The sequence below is a fragment of the Liolophura sinensis genome, chromosome 3 (assembly GCF_032854445.1).
Source record: "Liolophura sinensis isolate JHLJ2023 chromosome 3, CUHK_Ljap_v2, whole genome shotgun sequence".
Classification (NCBI taxonomy): Eukaryota; Metazoa; Mollusca; class Polyplacophora; order Chitonida; family Chitonidae; genus Liolophura; species Liolophura sinensis.
The window spans coordinates 9,200,367-9,213,832 of NC_088297.1; positions in this window are offsets into that span (position 1 = coordinate 9,200,367).

A 13,466-nucleotide genomic window follows, 5' to 3' on the forward strand; every position below is an offset into this window, starting at 1 on the left:
AGTTTGTTGTTTATTCACCAACAGTCAGAATATAGATGTATACAAGGATATAATAAAGAAGATCAAAGTATAAACATTTATGATTACAAACAAATGTTTAAGTGACTTCGAGGCGAGAATAAAATCCGGGTGGACTTGTTCTATCCCGTTATAGTCATGCATACTGTAAGTACGATTATAGAAGAACAACTACACATGTATGTATACCGATATGACAAGATACAAGGCTGGCTGGTGGTGATACGATATAAGTTAGTTTGCTGGTAGAGATCCGATTTCATAATATTCATGAGTTGGTCCTTTAATTTATTTTAAACAGAGAAAAAGAGGTGATAGTTTTGAGATATTGGGGAAATTTGTTTCATTTTTGAGGGCCTTTCGAACGGATGGAATTTTCGGAAATGTTAGCTATTGTAAATGGCCTATAGAGATTTGGTCTTTGATTTCGTGTAGGATAAAAGTGTACGTCAGACTGCATTTTGAAAACGGTTTGAAACGTTTCTGGAAGGTTGAAGAGACTGTATACAGACTTATAGACAATTTGGAGGCAAAAGAAGAAGCTGAGTTGAAATATGTTAAGGATTTTTAATTGACGGAATAAGGAGAGGGTGTGTGTAAGCTAGTGTGATGAAGTAATGATGCGGATTGCCCGCGCAGATTGCCCGCTTTTGCTAAATATATAAGGGAGTTACGTGTGTCCTGTATGTGTTACCCCCAAAGTGCATTTACATAGGAAAGGTAAGGTAGAATGAGGGGGGAAATACAGTATCAGAAGTGTTTTTTGTTCATTAACTTCTTTATATGTTTTATAATTCCTGTGTTGCGCGAAATTTTATTTTATATATATGTAATGTACGATGTCCATGACAGGTTAGCGCTGAAAACAACGCCAAGAAACTTGAAATTATCAACGAATTCTATTTCATAGCTGCCTATTTTTATTTTGGGGATATCTGGAGGGAGTAATTTCTTGTATGGTTTAGTGATCATGCATTTCGTTTTATTAATATTTAATAAAACTTTATTGACATGGAACCAACGTTGAACTGACTCCAGCTCACCTGTCATAGTACCAATTATTCCTGAATATTATAACCAGAAAGATGAAGGCTGGTGTCATCGGCAAAAAGAATGAAGTTGAAAAGAGACGGGGAGTTGATTATGTAATTTATATAGACTGAAAACAATAGGGGTCCTAATATGGATCCCTGGGGCACTCCACAGTCAATTGGGGACGTTGGGTAGGTAGCCTCTTTATAGGAAACACACTGTGACCTGTTGGGCAGCTAACTATTGAACCAGTCATTCGTTATATCCGGATATCCATTACGTCGTGATTTTTGTAGCAATATATTATGGTCTACTGTGTCGAAAGCTTGGACAGGTCAATGAAAGTAACTAAGCTGAATTTGCGCTGTTCCTTGTCCGAAAATAATTTTTCGCATAGGACAGTGTCGGCGTATACAGTAGAGTGGTTACATCGAAATCCGAACTGAGTATTTGCTTTAATGGCATTTTTTTCCAGAACATCAATCAGTTGAAGGGCGACTAACTTTTCTACAATTTTGCTGATAGCAGATGGTTCCGAAATCGGCCTGTAATAAGTAAGTTCATCACTAGATTAATGCGAATTCTAAAAGAAAGGTTAATTATATGAGAAAGAGGCACTGAGGGGCACTGAGATACAGGCTGATTTCAACACAGACATGCATACGCCATCAATACCTGGGGCAGAGGATCCTAGTTCGTAGATAAAACAGTTAACATCGGTCGGTGTGACTAGTGATAGATTAAAATTTGCGTTAGGTGCTTGCTGCAGAAAATCAAGAGGAGATTTCATTGTTTCGGGGATAGTTTTCTTTAGATCTCATGCAGCAGTGCTGAAATATTTGTTGAAATTATTTGCTATGGATTGCTCATCTAAGAGGTCATTGTATTCATCAGTGAAATTTGTTGATCTGTCACTTTTATTTCGTCTAAAGAGTTCGTTCAAGACTTTCCATGTACCTTTGATGTCGTTGTTTGCCTTATTAAATTTACACTCATAGTATTCTATTCTTGGTCTCGATATTAGTTTATTAAGTTTGTTTCTGAAAGATCTATATTGATTTCTTTTATTGGGAACAAGTAGTTGTTCATGATAGAGGTTATTTTGGTATATATTTGGTAAAAATACTCATTCCAGTGAGTATTTTTAATGAGGCCTACTTCGGAAAATGCTTCAGTTCAGTCATTTTACGATATTTTGATTTTCTGTGTGTCGGCGATGGTTGAATATTGACCTTAAAAATATGAATCAAGAGAAAATGGCCACTTATATCAGTTAGTACTATGTCAGAAACAAGAAGCTGTTCGTGAAAATATCATCAATCAGTGTGTAGAGCTTGTGTTGTTACTTTATACTGGCTAAAGGCAATTTCGGTGGCAAGTAAGACTGGTTTTACAAGGAGCTGAATATAGGCGATTCTCTAAAGGAAATACATTACAGTGAATAAATGTCTTTGCTTCCAGGCAAAAAAAAACAAACAAAAAACAATTGGTTTTATGTTCCCGTAACAGCAGGTTTTAATTTGAATAGGTCGGTTTCCTCTGGTCATTTATTTCATATGTATTTTTTTGCCAGTCTAAATGCAAAATACAATGCAATGAATGATGTTTTTCTGGAGAGAATTTAATCACTTTTTTGCGGATGACACTTCCTTGCTAATTTCCCAGAATTCTTTCAACATCGGCTATCACAAAAACCGGAAGTTGGTGGCTATATTTACCGTGTCTCACGAATACGACGGGTAAATGAATTTAACTTACACGTAACCTATAGGCCTCCCTTTACTCGGCTCGGCTTTCGGCCTCGCCTTACTATGTTCGGTATTATGGAATATATATGGCGCAAAACACCAACCGAATAAAAAAAAAACATAAATTTTACTCTATTTTACTATTACTTGTGCCGTAGACTGTCTGTTATGAACAATGAAGAACTGAAATGAAAATCATTTATATGACATAAACACTGTAAATTTATGACGTTCGTACAATTCCAATTACCTCCATAATTTGCATGTCTGTAAGTCCACGGTAACGTTATACATGTTTCTATAACCATGTGTTTAACACGTCTTCTGATGTACTCAACGTGAGAAATAGTCTTACACTTCCACAGGTGAATATTTCGATTCATCTACGTTAAACATGTTTCTATAACTATCTGTTTAACACGTCTTCTGTTGTACTTAACGAGTGAAATAGTCTTACATTTCCACAAGTGAATATTTCGTTTCATCTACGTTAAACATGCTTCTATAACTATCTGTTTAACACCTGATGTACTTAACGAGTGAAATATTCTCACATTTCCATAAATGAATATTCCGTTTCATCTACGTTAAACATGTTTCTATAACTATCTGTTTAACACGTCTTCTGATGTACTTAACGAGTGAAATAGTCTCACATTTCCATAAATGAATATTCCGTTTCATCTAAGTTAAACATGTTTCTATATCTGTCTGTTTAACACGTCTTCTGTTGTACTTAACGAGTGAAATAGTCTTACATTTCCACAAATGAATATTTCGTTTCATCTACTTTGAACCAAGAAAACAAAGTAACTAACAGAACTTTACTCGGTAGGCCTACATAACAGTAGTAGCTCTAAACAAAATATTAAGATTTTTTCTGTTGTACTGTTTTATTTTTACTTCGAGGATTTTCCGACACCAAGGTAGGACATACTCTGATATGTATCTTAGAATTCATTTTAGATTCACACGTGTGCAATTTGAAATGATCTGTGTCCGTTTTATTAAATAAAACTTTCTGCTTATTTATTGCATATTCTAAACCTGTAATACCTTTGTAGCATTTGTACGAGAGTTATTGTGCCTTGTACAAAACGTAACACGACGAATGCTGCTACGTTCGATGACGTATACTTCAACACTATCAAAACTCGTACACAGACTGGTACATTGTCTGTTATAGGAATAACATCACATGTTACAACCTTGGCTAAGTTTAATTACGTCTGCATGCCTCTCAGCGGCTTTAGAGAAATGCATTGATTTGGGTGAAAGTTTGTCAATAGGTTAGCCTTTGATTAATTCACTTCATCAATTCACTTTCTCTGATTATCCGGATCGGTATCCTCAATGTTTAAAACAACTGTTCATTAGAACAGAAATCCGCAGTATTGTCCCTTCGTCTGTAAAAACAGATGTGGTGGAGATTGGTGCCCTAAGAGTACATTTCGTTTAGTCGTACATCATGGAATAAGCTTGGATCGTTCCCAGTTTCGCTTCTGTTGACCTGCTACGACTTCGGTCATAAGTGGCAAATGATATAGCTATTGTCCAATCAAGACACGTTTTACAAGTGAACCTCGATCACTGGAAGGCCAAATCCTGGGAGAAATTGTCAGCATGGCTCTGATTGACTTAGGATGTCTCATTCACTGAACACAATACCAGACTAGCGAAATCTTCTGTCTCAAAGGGATGTTCGTTTGCGAGGAGAATTTATTACATGGCGTGGCCAGAGATGGACCATTGCCATAATCAGATGATCGCAATAAGGGATGTGCCCAAGGCTACGTTTTAAGCGCTGCCAAACACTTTTAAAATAAAACATGCATAGTGTAGCAAAGACGCGGTTTCTCACCTGCTACATGTATGTGTTATCAGACATCATTTTTAACATTTTTTTTATTCTTTTTTTTCTTACTTGAATGTCGTTTATCGATATATCCTAGGATATTTCACTTATACAACGGTGCCGCGTTTTAAGGCATACGTGGGGCAGATCTTGGAGGAAATAGCCGCTCTTTGCCAAGTGCCTGACCTGAAACTCCTGATTCCAGTCGCATCAGAGAGAGCTGGATTCATGCAACACTCTGCATAATGTTCCCACGACAGACCAGCCGAACCTGTACCTGTTGAGATTCATTCGAAAAGCACCTAGTATTCTAATACGAGTAGACAGTGACGTATTTTAGCCGATGATTGCTTTGGTACTCTATAATTGGTGTCCTTTTTTTTAGGACCGCAGCCTGCGCAATATCTCTTGTCATAGCGCCAGGAAATCGTTTTGGTCTTTGTTCAGTTACAAGTGAAGATAAGACTTTCACCGCCTTAACTCCATATATATTGTTTACAACTTACAAATCATCAATTCCCCCGGTTTTGCCCGGCTTCCTCCCACCATAATGCTGGCCGCCGTCGTATAAGTGAAATATTCTTGAGTACGGCGCAAAACACCAATCAAATAAATAAATAAATAAACAAATCATCAATATACCAATTTGTGAATGAATAATATTGAGCCTGATGAAACTTTCTCTTAATAATTTCTGCATATAGTCGTATTCATTACGAGAACAAGTATAAGTAAGCTAAAAGAGGAACAATTGAGGAAAAGAGCACAATTTGTACAAAACGGAATACCTGTACAATGTTGATATATGATTGCCCTGAATTTCACATAGGTTTATTTCTTGGGAGATCCATGCTCTGGTCATCGAAGTCCCCACTTGATTACACTTATGAGTCTGAACAACTGCCGTTACGGGAAATAAACTCTTCGATACGAAGCATAAGCTTGATTGTTATTGTGAAGTTTTAATACATACCAAACAAACCTCTTAATGTCTTACATCGCTTAGACGGAAGATTCTAGTATACTTCCCAGTCATTTGTTTTCTTATGGACATTTAGTTCATCTAATTAAGCTTTGTGCATGCGCTCAAGTTTAGAGTGCTGTAAGGTGTGTTCGCCGTTTAATAATCTTTCAGATAGCCTTTATGCTACTGATATGTGCCTAGTGGATAAAAGTCTTTGTTTCCAGGGAAAAAAAACAACTGGTTTTAGGTTCGCTTAACAACAAGTTTTAATTTGATGAGGTCGCTTTCCTCGGGTCATTTGTTTCATATTGTTTTAGTTTTTGGGAGTCTAACTAAATGATATTTTTCTACAGAAAATTAATCATTGATTTTTTTCAAGCCAAATGTTGAATTGTTTCAGTATTTCTGGTGTTTATCTGAAAAAAAAAGTAAGACCACTTCGTGGCCATATGGTCAGATCGTCCGCTTCGAAGCTGGAACACCTTGGATCAAAGTCTGGAAACCTGGGATCAAACCGAGTAGTGTTATAACAAAGACTTTAAAAACAGTACTTCTTGTTGCCTCGCTGGGCGCTCAGCACTGGGTGCTTAGAGTAAGGGCTTGTTGGCCCGGTCACATAAACACAAAAAATAATAATAAAGTTGACCCCTTTTGACGTTTGTTGGCCTCCATGCAACGAACGTCATGTAAGAGCACGTATGAGAATACCCTAATGGCAGGTGTGTTGCTTCATTAATAATCCTTTGTTAGTCTCTCTTCATCCCACAGGTCTCTGCTTAAGGGAATAAGGGTCTTTGTTTTCTGAAGAAAATGTAACCTAGGTACATTTCAGTGCTATCAGTCTTCCTTGTGCAAATACGTACCCTTATAAGGATTTTTTTTTCTAGGTAATATTTTTACATACTCTCCAATAAAAAGCTGTGGCTAAAAACTCCATCCCCAAACCATCCCGTCCCTTCTCTACTCAACTTTCTGGAGATGTTAAGCCTGTCAGTAGGCCTACTGGGTTGTGAATGGGTATTGTTACACAAATTTAACACGAACCACAAAAGAACTAAGAAAGCATATAATGTACGCAATAGGGAAGTTTCGAGTCCGAAGTCTTTTATCGCTAAACGCAAAAAGTTTTAATGTGTCGTGACCTGTCAAATATCTTAGGCTACTATGACATAATCACATATACTATAACATGGGCGCAAATAGTTTCGCAAAAAGTTATGGAGAGGTGGAGAAAATTGATGAGCAGAAAAGCGCTGGAGAAAACAGATGAGGTGAATGTTTGGGAACTTGAGAAGTTTCTAAAGGAAAGGTGTCATTTGTGAATTTGGAACACGTTGAAACAAGTGATAGGTAAATTAATGTCGGCAAAGGCAGCCTAATATTCCTCACACATCACATCATACAGGAGGACGGTTTTTACCTTCAACGAATTCGAAACTTCCTATTGGGACGGCAAAAGAGTCAACCCAGTCAACAGTTTTGAATGAGGATGGAAAGACACATGGAATGATCTACGGTAATAAATTAAATTAGTATCAAAACTGTGTCAGGAATATACGTGAACAATTTTTTATTACATTTACCATAACATAGATATCTGAAACAGGCCTTCACCAAAAAGTTACTGACAAAGAATGAGAAAGGATGAAAACAACTGGGTAACAAAGTATTAGTGAGCTTAAACGTTACTGAAGGAAAAAATCCTCCGGTACACGGAGAGACAGGTGATCAGTAAATAAATGACAACAAAAGATACCCAACATTTATGAGAATTCAAATGATTCAGTATAGCCTTTCTTTCAGCTTTAGCGACAAAAGAGTTCGAGCTCAAAACTACTCTATTTCTCCCAAAAGAAAGTCCATCTACGTAGTTTTGTTAGCGTTTTGTCAACCGGTCCATCTTGTAGCTTTATTATTTTTTCCTTTGGTAGAGAAAGGAGAAGTCCTGGGTGGGATCCTCCTCTAAGGCCATCTGGATGAACCCATGTTTAAACTCCTCGGGGGAGATAAATCCGTCCCCTTTTGCGTTCATCTTCTCAAAGGTTCTGGCACAGAACTCTTTATCCTCGATACCACGACTCCTGTAGAAGTGTTCCCACTCGATTGGACTTAGCTTCCCGTCTTGGTTTAGATCGAGCGTCGTAAAATAGGCATCGAGAATTTCAGGCAGGAATTCCTTGCGGTACCATTCCGTTTTGATAAGACCTACAGCACCTTGGATCCAGTCCTCCTTCGTCAAGGACGCTTGGTCAGCCGGATATCCCGCTGACTGACAGACTCGTGCATAGTACTCCTTAAATTGCTCTTTCAGACGTGTACCTTCCTCCACTTTGCCTTTTCCCAACAACTTGTGAGGGAAGACCATCAAGTCGTCCAAGCAGACAACCCCGTCATTGTCCAAGTCAATAACGTTAAAGATGTCCTTTTTGTGAGCTCGGAATTTTTGAAGCTTGTGAAGAGAAAATAAAGTAAAAATTGTCTTATTTCCAAGGAAACAAGGATGCCTTTCACGATTGTCATTAATCGGTGGGAAGCCTTGCGGAATATCGGATTAAACCAAAACCTATCTTCTTTAACTTAAAACAAATATCATGTTTGCCGCCGTGTGACTGTTTAGAACGTCATGCAAGACCGCGTAAGGGGCAGATATGTGGAGTAAAGTTACTAGAAACCCCATTAACGGCAGAGGCAGACGAATTTCGGGGATGCCTGTCTGAGGTTGAGATTAAATCAAAATACATAGGCGTATTCGAATCGTTATACCCGTGTTGATTTCACACGAAAATGAAGTTTCGAATGCCAAAGTGTAACACGAGATCACTGTTCGTGAACGAGATTTTCACTCCCCATTTTTCTGGAGTTGGAACGGAGCACAACAAGAACGATATTGAAATAAAGCGCCCGATGTGGTTTTTGTGCACTTACACATTTGCATCAGCTGACACGAGAACACGGCCCTCAGCTTACACGCTTAGGTGGATTCGAATATAGCCAATGGTACTCTGCAATTCATAATTATGCCTAATTCCGCTTAAATAAGGGTTATCACCCGAGCATCAGGTGCTTGACCGGTTACATAATAGACCGACGGCTTTTGCCCGAACATAGGCTCTATTGTCCATTTTCGGGGGACAATTCTGACGATCATTTACATTGGCATCAGAAATGATCTCGATTTCTAAGTAGTTTGTGTTTGTCAGATATGTACAGCAATGATGCATTTAAGGCGACACCAAATTCCAAACCTTTATTCAATCTAAATAAATTGGCGCTATTCATGTGGACTAGAAGTCTAGGATAAAAACACGGTCTTTGAAACTATCAGTTTCGATCAAACCCGATGACTAGTGAAATTATGATTAAGATCTTTGTGCCTATTTTACACAGGACGACCATCAACCCATTAAAATGACCCTCAAGTCACATTTGATACACGCAGCATACAGAATCAAGACCACAAAATTATCAAATCCTTAGCAATTTGCATCGTATTTTCTTGTAAAACAGACCGGCCCGGATAGCACAGTTGGTAGAGCGTCCGCTTCGGGAGTGGTAGATCCAGGATCAATCCTGGGTCGAGTCACACCTAAGACTTTAAAAGAGGAAGTTGTGGCTTCCTCGTTTGGCTTTCAGCATTGTGGGGATATTGCAACGACTGGTTGACCCGTATCAGTATAATGGCTTGGGCTGGGCGGCTTATACTTGCCTTCGTCTATCAGTCGTCTCATTGAAGCAGCACTAGATAAAAGAGCGGTGGAAATCCGTCCTGCAACAAGGAGGTACATTACATACACCCTAAGGATTCCTTCGTCGTCATATGACTGAAAAATTGTTGAGCACGACGTTAAACCCCAATCACTCACTCACTCCTGTAAAACAGTGGAATTGGGTAACAAATACAGCACAATACAACCCTTTTGTATCCCTAGAAGAACATTTTGAACTTATGTGGAAAAATTAGTGTCGAATGATGTAAGCAAAATGCTCCAAGCTCAGTGATATTTTCCAGAAAAGCACATGAGACTGTTACACATGTCAGGAATAGAAAGAAGTTTGCACTCTTGCCCTTGCCATTCCTTAGCACATATCACCACAATATGGCTGAAATATTTCCGACGTGGCCTTAAACCATAATCATTCATTCATTCATTCATTCTTAGCACATAATTAGGTCATTTGTACTGTGTGCTTTTTATCAGGATTGTTGTGAACGTTTCACAGAGATATGGTAGAATGTAACTTTTTAGATATGTGACATTAAGAAACGCTTAAATTCATTGATTCTATGTCTTATAGGCTGTTGGGTAATATGCCAATGTCCATGCCTATGAGCTGGGTAAGGGCCATGTTTGTTCTGTATACAAAGAGAAGGAATAGTCGCTCTGGCTGGGTGGTGGACGCCAATAATTTAAGTTCTCGCCCTACTTCTACTTCCTTTTTTTAGTACATGTAAGAAAACACGGAAGTCAAGTGTTTCTGGTGTGAAGGTATTTAAAACTAGGAGTGATGAGAAGTGTGTAACTCCGTAATACGCGACTTATCACGTCTCTGGTTAGAGAGGCTGGGCAATACGCAAAAAAAAAACAGTCGCGGATAACAATAGCGCCAGTATGTAACCCGGGGTTAGATATCTACGTGGAGATTCGAATGCAGCCTATGGTGCCCAAACGGTTCATAACGAAGGTTCCCCCATTATTCATTCCGCCTCTACCCACTCTCAGAAAAGGCATAATTTACATTCTAACAAAAATATTTGTACACTTCAACTACATTTCAACTTATTTCAACGTCGAATCGAACGCGTGTGAAATGTCATCCGACGTTTAGACACGTGTGACGTTTAGTACATGGAGCAAAGTGGAATTTAACTCGTTACAGAGTAACGGCATTATTTTACATGAACTAGATGTTTCATTGGAGTTTAACATCCTTTTCAATATTATTTCGGTCATATCACGACGGTGTCTCCTTAACCGAAGTAGACCTGACCTTTTGTCGACATTTGTGTTATAATGTTGCTTCACTGCAACGCCATGTCGGTGACACCAGACACGATGCCCAAACCCTCAGAGACACGAAGTAATGACTAAATCGACTACAGCAATATATTTACTACTTCAGCCGATACCTGAGCGAACACGTCTGTCTTCGTGCACGGCTTGTTGGGCGTATTACATGGGAATTCGCGTCAAAACGACGCAGTTTGTGATGGACTCTCGTGAAGAGAAGCAAACATACTCCCGCGTCAGTTAGAACCAGCACTGGACGACCTTGAATTTCCAATTTATTACACTGACAGCACTGAACACACTTCAGAGTTTTCAGACGAACTGGGAATGAGTCAATGTGAATTTTACGTTTGTTCACGCATTTCCCGCTGCACTGGTTATACGGACTATTAAGCTATAGCTTTGTCCTGCTTTACACTGTGCGCGTTTATCTCATAATTTAATACTTATTATATATATATATATATATATATATATATATATATATATTATATATATATATATATATATATATATATATATATATATATTGTCATATATTTTTTATATCTTATTCTTATCCAATCAATGCCATCAACAACTTCACCTCCATGTATGTTTACATACTCACTTTGCTTGTCATTCTCCCGGTTTGCCAGATGTCTAGATGTTCAGCTGTAGATTATAACCTGGCAAGTTCACACGTACGGAGTATACATTTGTACTGAGCCACTCCATATAAATAGCTTTTCCACAGCTGTTAGGTGCAGCGTATGGCACAATATTATCCGAACACTTATCTTGGAAAACAATATTCTACTGGATTCACATCAAGTAAAAACGATGATACCTTTCTTTAATCTAAATAGTTTTCCATTTTAAATGTATTAGGTCAAAGAGGTATAAAAGATAACGAATATAATTAAAAAATCCAGGCTGTTTGCTGTTTTTCAGCTCTTGGTACAACCTGTAGAATTTCGCAGTAGGCTTTAATTGGTTAATTAAAGAACATTTGACCCTGATGTGAGGAAAATATTATTATCAGTATCATTATTATATATGTGCATTGGTACGTACATGAGCGAAATAATTGTTTCCCTTTGTTTGCAGATTTTGTCTTGAAAAGGTCAATGTCTTTTACCTTGATGAGTAATTACATTTTATTTATACAAACGGTTTTAACGTCCCACTATACAAAGGTGCGTAAACGCTTCTTAGCTTTTTGCTTGGGGTGCGAAATTGGCTTTATTTATTTATTTATTTATTTATTTATTTATTTATTTGATTGGTGTTTTACGCCGTACTCAAGAATATTTCACTTATACGACGGCGGCCAGCATTATGGTGGGTGGAAACCGGGCAGAGCCCAGGGAAAACCCACGACCATCCATAGGTTTCTGACAGGCCTTCCCACGTACGGCCGGAGAGGATGTGAAAATGGCTTTAACCTACAGTTTTTCTAAGGGCCCATGCACACAGTGATCAGTACGATAATTATGTATTGCTATATAGCTGCTGTTATAGATGTCAAAACAGCTCCACATGTAGGGGGAGCAGGGGTGGGGGGCATAAAAATAAAGGATAATTAAATGATATACAATATGCTTCAAAACGACTTTTGTTAAATTTGTGACATAAATTTGTTCGTTTCCTTTATAACCACTTCAACATTCATTTTCATAAATCCTTTAATGTGGATAAATAAACCAGAAAACTCTAGTTCAGAGTTTTACCTTGTTCTGGGTTTCTATATGAACAACTAGTGTCCAGGAATATAAATATCTAACAAATTTCTTAGTAACTTAACCGACAGCATAAAACATCAATCAAACAAATAAATAAATTGTGGCAAGGCGAGTCCATGGCACCAATGCAAAGTGCTGCCGCCACTGAAATATCATGCCGAAGACACCAGACATGACATTCCACTCGGTCACATTATACTGACAACGTGCCAACCAGTTGCGTTTCCTTGCTCCAACTTCGCCAAGCGCCAGGCCAAGCGACGCAGCAGCAAGTACCATTTTTGAAGTCTTAGGTATGACCCGACCCGCGGCTTTGATCCAGGAGGTCTCCTGACTTCGTCAGAAATTAAAGAAAGGTTGACTGAATACCGAGTAGCCTAAACATCCATAACAGGTATTTGTTTGAACCCCCGCAGCAAACATAGTACACAAAACAGTTATTACAGTATAGACGTCCTTGAAAGTATTCAAGAGGAAGTGAATCAGTTTTGTTTGCAATTTAAATATCATTAAATTGAGCTAATATCTCATCTGCAAATGTTTTTTTTAATCCACCAGGATTTGTAGTGATTCATTATGATAACAACAGATTGTATTTAACACTCTATTTGTATACAAAATACAAGGCTATATACTTCATATTATAACCGTGTTTTTCCTCCGCGGTCTTCAGCACATATATTGCTAACAGCTGTTTCCATTCACATATGTAATATATTTTATAATGTTATTATTTATTTATTTATTTGATTGGTGTTTTAAGCCGTACTCAAGAATATTTCACTTATACAACGGCGGCCAGTATTATGGTGGTGAAACCGGGCACAGCGCGGGGGAAACCCACGACCATCCGCAGGTTGCAGGTTGAACTCACAGCGACCGCATTGGTGCGAGGCTCTTGGGTGATTAGCGCGCTCACCGACTGAGCCACGAGGCCCTATATTCTATAATGATGATGATGAGGCCATGACCATGATAAATGCGTTAATATGAAAAAATGTGATACACAATTAGTAAGTACTTATATTTATACATATATATTCTCCCGGCCTTAACCCAGTTCCCTAATTGGTATAAGAAATAGTTTTAATACGCCATTCAAATAAAGAAAGGTAC